The 14,317-nt window shown below is 44.9% G+C and overlaps 1 protein-coding gene and 1 pseudogene across 2 annotated transcripts in view; both read left to right on the top strand.

Moving 5' to 3' along the window:
• The window catches only part of SH3BP5 (SH3-domain binding protein 5 (BTK-associated)), a 56,469-nt gene that overhangs the window by 23,017 nt on the left and 19,135 nt on the right, over positions 1-14,317 (top strand). The gene's annotated exons all lie outside the window — the stretch shown is intronic.
• LOC107110764 lies at positions 5,206-5,605 on the top strand (annotated as a pseudogene).

Raw genomic sequence — 14,317 nt, forward strand, 5'->3', positions numbered from 1 at the left:
CACACCCAACAGCAGAAACTCATTAGAATTGGCTACATTAGGGGTGTGTGGCCTAACATACAAAGGAGTTCCTGCTACAAAAAAAGCTCTGGGTTTTGACAACAAGGTAAACAGAATAAGAAGCAAAAGGTGGGTGTGGCTGGATGACCACACTTCTGGTAACATGGGGGTGTGGCCTAATATGCTAATAGCCTGTGCTGTTGGGTGTGGCCTAATATGCTAATAAGTGTCTGCTGTTGGGTGTGGCCTGTTATGCTAATTAGTTCCTGCTGGGCTTTTTCTACAAAAAAAGCCCTGAGCAGCTGTAATGACATTGGAACAGAACCAATTATAGGTCTTAGAATGTTGTTTGAGTTTCACAGCCTCCAAGATATGAAGAAACTAACCTACTAAATAGAAAAAGCATGAAGCTGCTAAATATGAAAATGCTTGGACCTTGGACACTGGAGTCATTTGGGTCTTCTGTATTTCATGGAGGTGCTCAAAATCCACACCTCTTTGTATTTCAAATTTTTTCTTCAGCAAAGAAAGAAAATGATGGTGGCGGTGTTCATGTGCCCCTGTTGGCGTATGATCCAGTTGACCGTAACCATTCAACCTCTGTGCTACTGCCATTTTGTCCCATGCTTTTAACATCCCAGTGGTGGTGCAGATGGCCCACTGAGCTGGATTTCTGGTGGGTGACTGTTTGAGGCAACTCTTATGTGCACCTTCAGCTGAGCTAACAAGACTTAATAGCACAAACAATGTGAGCCCTCAAAGCAGTTCTGTTATTGGCTTATAGATTGTTCTGAACACTCATTTGTAGCTGTAGTTTCAAAAGATCAACATCTAGTGACTCATTGACTTACTGTCGACCAAAAGACGTCCTGTCAATTATTCGCTATGGTGGCACATGCAGCCTTTTCTGCTGGCTGTGCATGCTTCAGAATAGCCAGCATGGCTTATGCAGAAGTAAGGTGCTGTTCCATTCTTTTCCATTGTGAACTACCCAGTCCATCTTTTGTAAGTAAAGGTAAAGGTTCAGGGTTGGGGTGCTCATCTCCGTTTCAAAGCCGAAGAGCCAGCGCTGTCCGAAGACGTTTCCGTGGTCATGTGGCCGGCATGACTAAACACCAAGGCACACGGAACGCTGTTACCTTCCCACCGAAGTGGTACCTATTTATCTACTTGCAATTTCTTGCTTTCGAACTGCTAGGTTGGCAGGAGCTGGAACTGGAGAAGGGAGCTCACTCCCTCATGCGGCACACTCGGGTCTCGAACTGCTGAACTACTGACCTTCCACAGCCTGCAGTTCAGCGTCTTAACCACTTGAGCCACCGCAGCTCCTTTTGTACTCCTTTGCTAAATACAGCGATGTTCTTGCTTTTCGCATTTTGTGCTGGTTGCATCAAGAGCTGAATGTGGGTTTACAAGTTTTCTAACATTGAAACTTTTTCACTGTCTTATTCTTAACTGTCTAAAATCTCTGTAAGAAAAAAAAATCCACATTTTAAAAACCATCCCAGTGGTTAATTTGATCCCACTGAGAAATCAGGCAACCTTCCAATTCCTTTAAACATCCTTTTGTTGAATTTGTGATAATCTGAGTTTTAACAGATTTGTGCTGTCTTGCAAAATATTTTTTGGCAGGAACTTGGCTGAAAGATGCATCTGAGAAACAAAAGTTGCTTGTCAATAATAAGGGAATTGGAGCCCTATTCCTATTTGGCAGTCTGCCACTAGGCTGATGGAGGAACAGAGCAGCTGGCCTTGTTTCAAGAGAATGACTGGCTGACCTCTCCTAGCTGTAGCGGTGCATGTTTAACTGTTGGACCCCCAGGGAGCCTACCTACTGGAGTTCTCCCCACAAACAAACAAAAAACTTAGAAGAAATGTGATGGTACAGAAAAGACATGTATGTTTCTGTATGAGGAGAAAAAAACCTTCAGATCCTCTGTTTGGCAGCATAGGATCGGAAGGAAGAAGGTGACCCTTTGTAGAACCATATTCAGAAGTCCCCTTGCTGCCCCCCCACCTCCTCCCTCTGCCTGTCTACTCATAAGCATCTAGGGACATCTAAAGATATCAAGGCTGGGGGGGGGGACAAGAAAAAAGGGGGTAGTTTTGTTTTTCCAGCAGCCTCCCCCCCCCAATAAATTCCAGTGGAAAAACTGGGAATCTGGAGGATCTTTGACAAAATAAACTACTCCTATGAAAAAAAATTCCATTTGGAAAGAGTGAAATGCTTTTGAAACGGAGAGTGAGTGTTCTAGAAACGCTAGTCAAGAATTCCTTATTCCTAGTAGCAGCCAATTGACAGTGATATCTGAAGCAAGGGATATAGGCATAATAAATTAAATCGGGTCTGAGCGATGAAAAAAATTCTCACAACCTGTAGTTTCCAATGATACTACAGTAGAGCCCCCCCATTTTAGTGGTGTGTAGTAGTGTTGTATTTCTTCTGGTTCAGTCGGTCACAGACAAAGACGTCCTTTCTACAATCATACCGCATGACGATGTGTCGCTTAGGGTGTGCTGCCACCGCTTTTGCCAGTGTGTGAGAAAAGTGTTTTGTTTCTTGGCTCTGACAAGGTTGGGCATTGGTTGATGGTATAATGTATGCTATAAGCTTTGACTTTCTCAGCCCCTTTGCTCCTGTGTTCCTTCATGATTTACTGTGGCCTGTGGGCTTGCTCTTTGTAGCAACCTTTCTCTTCAGAGGTTACTTCATTTTTGTTATGAAACATCATTAAATCCCTTCTTCCTTGGGTAAATTGTGGTCATATGACGTCAAACACAAAAGGCCTAGTCAAACCAGGTCTCTTTCATTGGCTTGCACTGCATGTGCTTGGGTAGCCTCTCTGGGTGACCGAGAATAAATTCATCTTGGGTGCAGCATTGCATTTTAGTGAGTGGGAACATGACCTGACCAGAAAATGCTGAAGGGAGTGAAATTGCTTCCTGCTCCTGAACTCTGGAATCTAGTAACTGGAGATGTGGGGTTATTTTTCTAAGGCAGGATGTTTGCCTGGTTTGGGAAAGGAAATCTTTCATGCCACTTGTTTGGAGAGTGGTCTCTGGATGACTGTACTCCCTGCCTTTCGCTCTGAAATCTGTGCCGTATTTCCCATACTGTTTCAACTCCTACAGGTTGGATTTCATAGGCTTTGAGCTTTGGCTGTTAGTCAAAATAATTGTGCCTTTGCTCTCTGGCTGTGTTTTCAAATGTTCTAATTCCAGTTGGCTAAATCCACAGGGCTCCTTCAGGCATATCCAAGCCTTTACATTTGCCCAGTAGTACCTGGGGATTCTTCCAGTGCTAAACAGGCTTACTCAGGAGTTCTTGTCTCACTGGCAAGGTTTGCAAAAAAAAGTTCAGTGTTTGAAGAGCAGTAATCCTTGTGGCATCTTGGGTGGCTGAACCAAAATACCCCCCCCCCCAAGGATGAAACATGGACATGCTAATTTACATGAATAAATGCAGGGGTCATTTCCTGCGGGAGTGCACAGGAGCGGAGCTCCGGCAGTAAGGAGCCCAGGGGGGGCAGGCAAATGCAACAAGCCCTGCCCCCTACTCCCAGCAGCCCTCAGTTGGGCCACAAGGAGCAAGAAGCAGCCAGGTAAGTTGCAGAGTCCCCCCCTGGCCTGCCTTGAGGTACAAGCTCTGTGAGGGCAGATCTGCGCATCCCCCCCCCGTGGCCACCCCCCCCCCCATAGCTAGCAATCCAAAACAGTCCAGTGGCACCTTTAAGACCAAGTTTTATTCAGGTACAAGCTCTCCCTCCTCTGCGAGGACAGATCTGCACGTTCCCCCCCCCCAATAGCTAGCAATCCAAAACAGTCCAGTGCAGCCTGAGTGGTGGGCGTTGCCTTCTGACACACTTCCAGTGATGTCAGGGGTGTGTGGCGTATGCAAATAAGTTATGCTAATAAGTTATGCTAATGAGCCCCTGCACCTCTTTTTCTACGAAATGACCCCTGCATAAATGCACATTTTTGTATGATCTAAATAGATCTGTCTAGGACAGCCATCAGAGCTCAGCTCCTCGAGTGACAGCCTGTCATTCAAATGTTTACTAAAAATTTATTCAGGAAAAACAGCAGCCCCCCACCCCCACCCCAGTGCTTCAGGTCAGAAGCAGAGCCTGAGCCTGAAGCCTAGCTGGAAGTGTGTATGTGTCAGGGTACATACACCTCTCAGTAAATTTAGGTCTTGGGGTGGGGGTAGCACCCCTTTGCACCGTTACTCGCTCAGACACCCATGAAGGTCACTTGGTAAATTCAGTGGCAAGCTGGAATTTGAACCGGAGTGCCCCTGGCCTATAGAAAATCCTGACTACTGGACAGTCTCCCTGTTGCATTTGAGACTAGCACAACATAATGTCCAGGTGGGTAGCCGTGTTCGTCTGAAGAAGTAGAACAAAGTAGGAGTCCATTGGTACCTTTAAGAGCAACGAAGTTTTATTCACTGTATGAGCTTTCGTGTGCATGCACACTTGTATCTGAGGAAGTGTGAATGCACACGAAAGCTCATACAGTGAATAAAACTTTGTTGGTCTTAAAGGTACCACTGGACTCCTACTTTGTTCTACAATATGACGTTGTGGTTCATGGAGCTGTGAGCCCTGTTTTCCATGTCTGTCGTCAGCTTCCTTTCCCCAAATTCTTGATATTATTCCTCAACGAGATGGTCAAGCCAGAGAACAATTTCTTTTCCTTTGTCCTCAGTTGGACGTCTGTGGATATGAATGAGCTTTGAGATAGGATGCCTTGGGTATTTTTTTTTTAAAAAGTTTGACATTCTCAGTGGGAATATAGCCGCCAGTACTAACAAGCACATACTGTAGTCCCTCTTTGTTTTGCATGTATAAAGATTGCTATTATGAACGAATGTTCGTTGGTGTGTGTGGGAAGAGACCAAAAGCCTATTATTGCTGATGCAGTCATGTTGAGAAATAGTGTTTACCGCGGAAGTGACAAATGTGTATTTTATGGATAGGTGACACTTCACTGTTGCCTCCTAGCCTAAAATGGATAGCCTCTGCCTGCTGTTGGTTGCGATAAGGTTTGTGTAAGTAACCTATGAACTCTGTCATTCTTCACTTGTGGGAAAGGTCGTCTTAGGAAAGCAGTTGCTCCAGGGGCATCCCCAAGATATTTTCATATATGAGTGGTGGTGTTGCTCTGGAGTGTTCAGAAAAGGTGCTTAGTTAATCAGCCACAATGTGTGAGCAGTTTTTGGGAACATGGAAGCTGGTTTCTAGTGAGAACTCTGATGGTTAGATGAAAGAACCTGGAGTGGGCTTTGCTACTAGGAAGATGGCCGGTGCTGCCAAGCCCAGTGGCCTCATCAGTTGCAACGGGGATATTGTGACCATCAGAACGGAGAGCACTTTCAAGAACACGGGGATTAGCTTAAAACGGGGAGAAGAGTTCGACGAGATGACAGCAGATGATAGGAAAGTAAGGAGTCTTGTGACGCTAGACAATGGATCTCTCAATCAGGTGCAGAAATGGGATGGGAAACAGACCACAGTTAAAGAGAGAGATAGCTGATGGAAAGCTGATTGTGGAGTGCGCGATGAACAATGTCGTCTCCACCAGAGTCTGTGAAAAAGCATGAAAGCTCTTGCCACCTGATGAATAGGACCTTGAAGTGGATGATAAAGCTCAATTCACAGAGCAAGAGCCCTGCAAGGCTAACTGCTTCCAAGAACTGACTTGTTTACTGGCCAGCTGTAAAGCGGCTGTGCATGCTCTGAAGTATTGTGGTTATTCAATAAAATGCTCACCTTTGGGGAGGAAAAATGTTCAGCTAGCATTCTGAATTAAATATCCTTTAGTTCTGCTGAGGGTATCTCATGACCTATCATAAAATGCTCACCTTTGGGGAGGAAAAAAAAGATATTTTCATGTATAATGTTCAGCTAGGATTCTGAATTAAATATCCTTTAGTTTTGCTGAGGGTATCTCATGACCTTTATATTCATCCAGACCCACGATCTTTCTGTTGCCACTCATGGCAACAGGAGTGGAGAGTAGAATCCCGCTTGGCAGGATGTTGGGCAGAGGCCTTTCCGAGCCCTGCTCTCAGTGGTCTTAGCTGCTGAAAATTATACTATTACGTGAGCAGAAGGGATCTGTTCATACCTTTAGTCTTGTTTTTTTAAAGCAATATCTAGTTTCTGTATGAAAATGGTTGAGTTTTGTTAATCGGTTCGTTGTTCATTTCAACAGAAAACACATTTTTGGTTGTAACCCATTCACCTCCATCCAGTTGGGATGGATTTCCCAAAGACTCTACCCTACAACAAAGAAATCCTCTTCTCTCCCCCCCCCCACCTCAATTTCTGACGGGCAAGGGAAAGGGTTCTCATTTTTCCAGGCAAGTAAAATTGTTGTGTGCAGAACAGTCGTAAGGAGGTGTTTGGCATCCCCCAAAGGTTGAGTGGCCAGAGGTGGGTAGAGTGTATGGCAGAGCAGGCACAGAGACTTGTGTTTAGCAAGCAAGAGAGCTGCCATAGGGAGGGAGGCAGGCATTGGTGGGCATGTGGTGCCAAGAATGTTTCAGAGTATTGCTGAATATCATTATGTCCTTGTTTGGAATCTGTACAACAACTTTAATGAAAATGCCCTTTTTCATTTTGTTATTTGGTAGTATCTGAATACACATCATTTTTGGCAAAAGCCAAAAACAGTGAAAACAGAGCTTGGCATTGAGTCCTAGGGTTAATAAATGCAGTGTGCGCCTTCTTACTCCCCCTGAGAAAGAGAAATCAGTCTCTTGCCCATTGCCTTGCACTGTGATTACTGAAATCCTGCAAACCTGGCTGTGGGAGTTTCCTGTGCTGACAAGATTCATGGTACGTTTTGGAGAGTGTCCTTATTCTAGCATGTGGTTTGGGCAAGACTTATGCCATTCATAATAGCATTTGAACCTGCTGGCTTTCGGTAGGCTCAAATGTGTAAAACACGTTTCTTTCAACTGCTTTGTGTTGTCACTTGTTCTATAATTTTGGGTACCTGATTGATGTCCCTTCTTTCAAAGACCCAAGTATTCATAGTTTCACTGATGGTCTCTCCAAGGATGAGCACTGATGCACTGGTAGGTAATTGGGATTCCATTTCAACTGGATGTTGTTCGTTTCCCCGAATGTGTACGTATTTCCTTTGTTAGTGTTTTGTGTTGCGGAAGGTTTTGTCAAACCCCAAATGGGTTTGTTTTTCCTTCAGAGCTCTAGGAGAGAAAAAGCATGAGTGTGTGTGGGGGGGTTTGATGTTCTTATATGTGAAGTGGCTCTGAGATCCTGGAAGCCTGCTTTCAGGTGCTTTGAACGTGAGAATCGGATCTTGATTCTTTGAGCGCAGACAGAGGGGATATAAACTTAGCAGTCTGTAACATCTCTGTGCTGATAGGCTTTTGACTTCCACTGGAGAGGGTGATGTTAAATGGGACTGCCTTGCTGACTGCAAAATAAAAAAATTACACTTGCTTTGTGAAATGCGGTAGCTTTATTTTCAGGACTTAATTTTGATTGCTGTTATGACATTTAATCCTCATATATCTTCTGTGCGACTGCTTGTTGGGAGAGCCGGTTCTTGTCAATTTACTGCCGGCTGTAATCTCAGGATTTTCTTGGCTCTCTACAAATAACCCACTAGCAGATGGTGTTGGCTATACAAAGCGGCTTACTGTGTGGTTTAATGAGTCTTCTGTGTCACATTTTTGTACCATAGATGTACTCGGGGGAGTTTCTGAGCTTGGATTTTACTACATTGGGTGACTCCTTTGACATAACAAAGGGTGCAAGCAATGGTGATATATCTTCTGTGGGGGGGGAAATCCCACAAGGCAATTTCACTAGCCAAGAGCATCATCTGTTCGCAGGGCTAGAAGATGAGCCTTGAGAGCCACTATTCATGCTGGCTTTAGAAGGAAGGAGGGAGTTGAGTGAAAGAAACTGGCTGTAATGGCTTCAGTTCCCAGTGCCCTTGAGCATTTATAGCTTTCCTGAATGCGGGATTTGGAGGCTTTCCAGTGATGTGTCTGCTAGAGCTGCGAGAGACTTTCCTCATTCTAAAGGCATCACCTCTGATGGGCTGTTGCCGGTGGTCTTTCCATGTATTGTGAATTCTTCAGTAAAGCAGTTTTGGGTCATATTTGGAGTTTTGGGGAGAAAGGGTAAACAATAGTACAGGTCACTGGGTGGGAGAAAGTCTAAAAGCCTTATCTGAAAATATGAATGAAATGATACTGGCTCCCAAGTTGTTTGAGCAATGTTGCTGTTTCAGCACTTTTAAAATGGCGTTGACCATTTTGTGCCAAAGTATCACGTAGCTGAATCATGTTCAGTGTGTTTCCCAGTAAAACATGTGAGCTGTATCCAGCCATGCATTCCCTCTGTTTGCAGAGGAAGGGGTGGTGATTTCCTTCTTCCTCCCACTGCAACCCCTCCACTTTGCTCCCTGTGTAAACTGACTCTAAGAAACAACATTTGCGTGTGTGTGTGTGTGTCAGTGGACTGCAATAGAGAGGGAAGTGGGAAATTCTCAGTGATGGCTCCTTGGTTGTGGAATGCCCCTCCCCCTTTTAGTCTTTAAAAAGGTAGCGGTAAAGGTTCCCTTGCTCGAAAGCCAGTCGAATCCGACTCTAGGGTTGTGGTGCTCATCTCTGTTCCAAAGCCGAAGAGCCAGACATTTCCGTGGTCATGTGGCCGGCATGACTAAACACCAAGGCGCACGAAACGCTGTTACCTTCCCACTGTAGTGGTACCTATTTATCAACTTGCAATTTCTTGCTTTCGAACTGCTAGGTTGGCAGGAGCTGGGGTCAGAGACAGGAGCTCACTCCGTTATGCGGCACACTCTGGTCTCGAACTGCTGAACTACCGACCTTCCACAGCCTGCAGTTCAGCATCTTAACCACTTGAGCCACCACAGCTCCTTTTTAGTCCTTATTGGCTTGTAAATGCCAAGTGAAAAACATGAGCTGCTTTGAGTAGGTTCTGGAGAGGCAGCCTACAGATTTTCTAAATGTCTCTTAATCCAGGCTTTAAGCTATTTTGTAAAAATGGCTTTTGGTATTTTAGACCCCTCGCCTGTCCTTTATTTGTAGATTTTTGTGCTGTCGTTGCTCTTATTGATTAATGCTCAGAATTCAAATGGTATATAGAAGTTCCTTGGAATGTGTTCCCTGTTGAAACAAATGAGATTCGTTCATTCACTTGGGTTCCCATCAATGCTCCCTCTAAGCTGTGGAGTCTTGTGAGCAAAAATTCTACTTTGTGAGCTACTGGCATTAAAGTTGTGAGCGAGCGATTTGGCTGCTGCATCAATTAGTTTTCTCTGGAGCCATCCTTCCTGAGCTAAGACAAGATTGTGTGAGCTGGAGGCTAAAAAACTGTGAGCTAGCTCACACAAACTCAGCTTAGAGGGAACACTGTTTCCCATTTGTTACTAGTTCCAAACAAGTTAAATTCATTTAGAAACTAATGCACACCCCAGTGTTGTCACTCTCTTCACACTGTCGTATGTTAAGCAGGGTGAGGTCTGTCCCCTACAGTGCTCTTGGCTTAATAAAGGCAGGGCTATTTTTGGGCAGGAACGCACAGGAACGGAGTTCCGGCTGGCTCCCAAGTTGGCCACGCCCAGCAGGAACTCATTAGCATAATAGGCCACACCCAACAGCAGAAATCCATTAGGATTGGCTTCATTAGGGGTGTGTGGCCTAACATGCAAAGGAGTTCCTGCTACAAAAAAAGCCCTGGGTTTTGACAACAAACAAGGTAAACAGAATAAGAAGCAAAAGGTGGGTGTGGCTGGATGACCACACTTCTGGTAACATGGGGGTGCGTCCAAATGTGCTAATGAGCTGTGCTGGCAGGGGTGTGGCCTAATATGCTAAGGAGTTTCTCATGTTGGGTGTGGCCTATTATGCTAATGAGTTCCTGCTGGGCTTTTTCTACAAAAAGAGCCCTGAATAAAGGCAAGAGTAAGAACTGTGGCATTCTCAGTTCCTTAAACAATATCATCAGCAAACTTCGAAAGGAAACATTCTATAGCATCAGGAAATTGTATGCCCTAGGTATTTCCTATTTATGCTGCAGGGAAGATAACAGTCCATCCTGAACACGGCGGACGTTCAGTCAGACAATCTCAAATTACTTATCTCAAAAAAGCTTTTAAAGTGGTGATGTCTCCTTAAAAGATAACTTCCATGAAGTGGTTTCATTTTTCTCCTGCCCAGATAAGACACTGATTGGACCCTATGATTAGCTATAATAATTGTTGTAACGATCAGAGTAGGCTTATGGACTGACTTGTTTATCTAGGACTCATCTGCGAATAAAGGGTTGTGTTGTATTTGTTTCCAAGGGCTCGTGGTGGATTCAGCTGTAGTGCTACTATTCTATATGGTTCTCCTCTAACTGATGAGGTCGTTCAAAACTTTGAGTTGGAAGGGATTGGTTTAAAGATTTCTTCTCGATTCGAGTTTCAGCTTTGCCACTAGCTCACTTGGTTGGCCTTGGACATGCTACTGTTTTGCTGCGTCCTGTTTGTCTGAATATTCTTTGTGAACACCATGCTTGCTTTTGTAAGTCCACGCAGAGTGCTCTCTGCTTTCACATACTCTGGTTCCTGAGTGTATGGACTCATACATATGTGTGGTTCTGCAAGTGATGGTTCTATGCTACGGTTGCCAGCTGAGCACTGACAACTGGCAGGGGAGTCTGGGGGCAGGGGAAATATATCCAAGGGCTCAGTGTGGATTGCCTTAGTTTCACTGGAATCCTAGAGCAGTTGCCCTAACACGGTCACATTCACTTCGAGTGCCATAAGGGTATTGGCACCATGGTGATTTTTCCCCCTTTGTTTTCCTTTTGTTTTGTTCCCCCCCCTGCTGCCCTACCTACTGGTGGTGGTAGTGGTAGTGGGGTTTGGGAACTGCCAGCAGGAGGTTTCCTGCTATAGTGGGAGCCTTGACTGCTCTATTTTATGCAGTTTTCTAAAGGCAATGTGTGTAGGTCAGGAGGTAAAGGTAAAGTCGAGTCTGACTCTAGGGTTGCGGTGCTCATCTCCGTTTCAAAGCCGTTCCTGGGATTCAAGATCACTGCAGGTGGTGACTGCAGCCACGAAACTAAAAGACGTCTGCTCCTTGGGAGGAAAGCGATGGCAAACCTTGACAGCATAATAAAAAGTAGAGACATCACCCTGCCAACAAAAGTCCGTATGGTCAAAGCAATGGTATTCCCAGTACTACTGTATGGCTGCGGGAGTTGGACTATAAGGAAGGCTGAGCGCCCGAAGAATAGATTCTTTTGAATTATGGTGCTGGAGAAGACTCTTGAGAGTCCTCTGGAATGCAAGAAGATCAAATTGGTCAATCCTAAAAGAAATGAACCCTGACTATTCCCTGGAAGGCCAGATACTGAAGTTAAAGCTCAAATACTTTGGCCACCAAATGAGAAGGGAGCACTCACTGGAGAAGACCCTGATGCTGGGAAAGATTGAAGGTCAAAGAAGAAGGGGACGGCAAAGGATGAGATGGTTAGACAGTGTTATCAAGGCAACAAACATGAAATTAAGCAAACTCCGGAGCAGATGGAAGACAGGAAGGTCTGGCGTGATGTGGTCCATGGGGTCATGAAGAGTCGGACTCGACTGTGTGACTGAACAACAACAATGCTGCTTCACCTGCACTCTCCAAGTAATCCTTAGAAAAGAGGTGTCATTTTTAATGAACCGAGAGTCATTCTCAGATACGCAGGTGGTGGGGCTGGCCTTTTAATTCCAGGTAAAATCACTGGTTGGAGACACGATCCTCTTCCTCTTGTCCTCTCTCATTCATCTTAAGGTCTGAAAGAGGAACCGTCACACACTTGTTTAAGAAACCAACATCAATAAAAGGTTTCCACAAGGTCTCCAGCACCTCCAGAATACAGAACGACTAGAAACAATACAGAACCAAAGCAGAGACTCAGATGTGCAACAGCAGCACCCGCTTGTAGCGATGGCTGTATAGCAGAACCCATGAAGGCACAAGCCCCTGAAAGGAATGGTTTTTACGGTTTTATTCTACATAGTCTTTGCAGCTTGGGAGTCGGAGACTCACAGCCTGTAAAATGTCAGAGGTGGCTCAAGGCCGGCAAAGCCCTTTCATTCAGTTGCTTACATATTACACTGGCCGGCTTGCCAAGATATGTCAATGGTGACATCAGAGCTATTGAAAGAGATGTTTTCAGAGGGGCGAGAAAGGAAAGGAGAAAGCAAAAGTAATTAGGGTCACAAGGTGGCAAGTTAATAAGTCTCCGGCCCCATAGCTACCTGTGATATGAAAATAATAATATTGGCCTTCCTGGTAGCTGGCGTAAAGCAGGGCTGTCAGGCATAAAACCCGAGGGTCAAATTGGGTCATTTTATGCCCTGGGAGTTCCATGATACCCCTACCACACCTCTTCTATTAACGAACCATCTTTAGGGCTAGGAACCCAGTGTCCTTAGTCTGGGTTCAGGAAAGCAGTACCAGCTGTTAACCTTTTCATCCATTCTATTTAAACTTGCAGCACAACTGCCGTGGAGGGTGTTGAATTTGTGGTTTGTGTCCCCTAGCAGCTATGGAGAAAGGGTGTGGAATAAGTGGCAGTGGCCTTTGGCCAGTAGAAGATGATGACTCTGATCACAGGGATATTTAGGCAGCAGCTTTGGCAATGAGGAAAGGTATTTGAGGACAAGCAGTAGCAGATCAGAAGGTAGCTGAAATGGTAGAGAGCTGGTGACTGAAGTTGGTGATGCTGCCCAGTGCATGATGAGGGTAGGTGACATAAGGAAGGATGACATATATTGGCATAGGTGAGAAGTGTTTGTAAACACCAACCACAAGTCCTGTGTCTAGAACTGGCCAGCTTCACCTATCAAAACCAGTGACGTTGTGTGGAATTATGGGGCCAGGCCCTGGGTATCTGCTGGCTGATGGCCGTTCAACTCATTTGAGGCTGAAATCTCTGTTCTGTCTGTGAATTACTTAGACAATGCAGGAGGAGTGGTATTACTTAAAACAAGAAGGGATAATTGCTAAATGTGATTACATGACTAGCAAACTAATACTACTATCAAAGCAGAGTGAATGGTGTGGATCGCATTGTCTACAAATAAATTCTACCGTGTCGCAATAGTGAATGGAACTTAGGAAAAACCTTATCTTTGTCGAGAGAAATTCCTGGTATATCTGTGCAGCCTGCTTGGCTTCAGAGTGACATGGACTGGGGGGGAGGGGAAGAGCATACAACCTTTATGAAAACCTGCATAATGTTCTTTCTTCCATCAGTCTCTCTGGGGGTAATTATTAGCATACATAACCTTAAAAGTTACTTTTTAAATTAATGAGGTATTTGAGAGCAATTGGGCACCACAGTTAGTCAGATTTTTTTTTTTTTTTTACCATGTGTGTATATGGAAGAACCCCTTCATTCAAACTTCTGTTACCATCATCAAAATGTGAGTAGGGTAATTACCAGGGCAATTCTTAACCACGAGGTACCTGCATAGTTCCACCTTGCACTAGTCAGTCTCTTTGATTTGCGTAAGGATGGCCAAGATGGTCTTATAGATTTATTTCTCAGTATTGGTAGCTTAGCCGTTGCAATGCTGTGGGCCTTTGTCAAGGAACCATGTGTTCAGACAGATCAGTTTTGGTGACTGGTTGAGATAAGCAAAATGTGGCCCGTTGTCAGTAAACGGTGTTGATGTATCCAAACATATTGCTGATTTGAGAAGTTGAAGGCTAGTGTTGCCTTCAGCCATACTTGGAGATGAGCTCAGATACAGCTAAGATGCTGTAGCAGTGTGGTATTAATTGGTTGCAAATTAAAGAGTATCTCATGTGTGCCTGGTTGCTATTTTTTCTGATTTGAATGTAAAATGGAATGCTCCTGCATGGGCTTATTTTGTATATTTTTGCACAGACACAATGCAGTGCCTAGATGCTGTGCAGGTCACTGAAATCTCACATATGGCAAAACAATCAATGATCACTGAGGCTGCCCTGACCCAGATAGCCCAGGCAAGCCCAATCTGGTCAGATCTTGGAAGCTAAGCAGGGTTGACTTTGGCAAGTCGTTGGATGGGAGACCTCCTTGTAAAGCCGGAGCTGGGAGGCGGGGGCAGGCTTTATTCAGCCATGTCTCTGAATATCTTCCAGGCCCCCAGTGGGGGTCAGTCACCAGAGATTGCCCTGACTTCCAGGTGCACACGCACACACACGCACATATTAATATCACTGGGGTTAAGCTTGCCTCTGTAGCCAACACCTTGGAAAGGGTCTGTGTTCAAGTGGTGT

The sequence above is a fragment of the Gekko japonicus genome, unplaced genomic scaffold (assembly GCF_001447785.1).
Source record: "Gekko japonicus isolate JY-2015 unplaced genomic scaffold, Gekko_japonicus_V1.1 scaffold6, whole genome shotgun sequence".
Lineage (NCBI taxonomy): Eukaryota > Metazoa > Chordata > Lepidosauria > Squamata > Gekkonidae > Gekko > Gekko japonicus.